Source organism: Oryzias melastigma, linkage group LG24 (assembly GCF_002922805.2).
Source record: "Oryzias melastigma strain HK-1 linkage group LG24, ASM292280v2, whole genome shotgun sequence".
Taxonomy (NCBI): domain Eukaryota; kingdom Metazoa; phylum Chordata; class Actinopteri; order Beloniformes; family Adrianichthyidae; genus Oryzias; species Oryzias melastigma.
Window position 1 is genome coordinate 4,940,587 of NC_050535.1, and position 1,907 is coordinate 4,942,493.

Consider the following 1,907-nt stretch of genomic DNA (forward strand, 5'->3'; position numbering starts at 1 on the left):
TTGAGGATCAGATAGTTTGCTTGCAAACACACTGAAAAGACACCCAGTGATTTCCCAGCCACACCCTTATTCAGCGGCTTCGTCCCTGTAAAGGCGGGAGGGATGCATTTTTCTGCACCTCTTCTCGCCGCCGCTCATCAGGTTCAAAGCCTCCGTCTGGGTGAAAGGTGCTGCAGCCACACCTCCACTTCATCCTCACTTTAATTACTTAAATGAGGTTTGAACAGAATTTAATAGGAAGCAGATGTTAAACATTCCTGCTAGAATCACAATTGTGACTTCTAGAGTTTTTAACCACACGTTTGTGCAAAAGCAGCACTTACTGAGGCATTTCAGAAGTCTGACTAATTCAAGAAAACACAGAACTTTTAACCCATTTGAAAACTAAATTCGACCCACTAATTCAAGACTCACCTTGGGGAGCAGCAAGCTGACTCTTCTCTAAATGATGATCCACTCCTCAAACTGAAAACTAATTTGTAAAGAAATCAGAGGGAAATGGAGACAGGTGGTGGTTTTCTTAAAAGCTTTTAATTTTCATTCGTCCGGCCTTCGATGACCTTTGATGCAGCTGCGTGTAGCAGGTGAGTGAAGCCACGCCCGGTGTTGGGTGTCAGACCCCCGGAGGATGTGGTTTCATGAGTGGTTCAGGTCTGATCCATGGAAAAACCAGTTCTGCTGCTGATCTGAATCACCAGGGGGACAAAAAAAAAATTACACCCAGAGGGGGCAGTAAAAGTCTGATGGGTAATTATGTGGCTCCTTTGAAAGTGCTCAGATGGGTTCAAGTTTCAAAAAAAAAAAGAAAAAAACTGTTAATTATTTTACAAGTTAAAAATAATTTCATTTTTTGGCCATGAAGACTTTAGAGCAGGGGTGTCAAACATCCACAGACCGGATCGGGCCCACCAGATGATTCAGTCCAGCCCAATTGAAGAAGAAAAAGATTAACTAAAAAGAAACAAATATAAGGATCTTTTAGAAACGCTTCTAGCCCATTCCTGTGGTGAGTTAAGGTTATTTAAAGAAATTGCACCTATACACAATTCTGCCACTAGGGGAAGCAAAGGGAAAGAAATACCTGCATAACAAGATGAAGAAATAAACAGGATCTATCTCACGCCACGTCAGATGAAGTTAGGCTCTGTGCTAGGAACCTGTTAAGTTCCTATAAAATTATCATTATCATTATCAAATAGATAATAATAATACAATAAAAGCTGTAATTATAATTATAAAAACTAGATAAATTGCATTACCTGCGATAATGATAATGTGAATTATTTTTGTTGAACGTGATATCTGAATATGTTAATGTTGCTAAAGATGCTGAAAAAATGTACTGTAATTGATGAAGGGGTTTGCTGAAAATGCTAAAGCTATTTGCATAATGTTAAAGTTGGGAAAGGGCTTAAAGTTCCAAAAAGCGCACAAATAATTTGAACATTTTCTTTAAAAATACTTATAATTTTAAAATGAAAAAAAAGGTATGTCCTCAGAATTAGCCAAAAACCTTAGTAAAAGCCAAATTAGCTACAAAAAAACAAAAAACTGGCATGTTGCTAGCATAATAGCTCAACTTAGAAATAGCCAAAAAAACTCACTAGATGCCAAACTAGCAAAACAAGCTAGCATGTTGCTAAAATACTAGCTTAATTTAGAATTGGCCCAAAAAATCCTCAGTCGATACCAAATTCGCAAAAAAAGCTAGCCCAATGCAAAAATACTAGCTTAACTCAGAATTAGCCAGAAACACCTTGGCAGATGCCAAAATAGCTAAACATGTTAGCATGCTGCTAAAATACTAGCTTATTCGGATTTAGCCCAAAAACCTCAGTTGATGCTAACAAAGCTAGCATGTAGCTAAAATACCAGCTTACCTTAAAATTAGCCCAAGAAACCTTAGT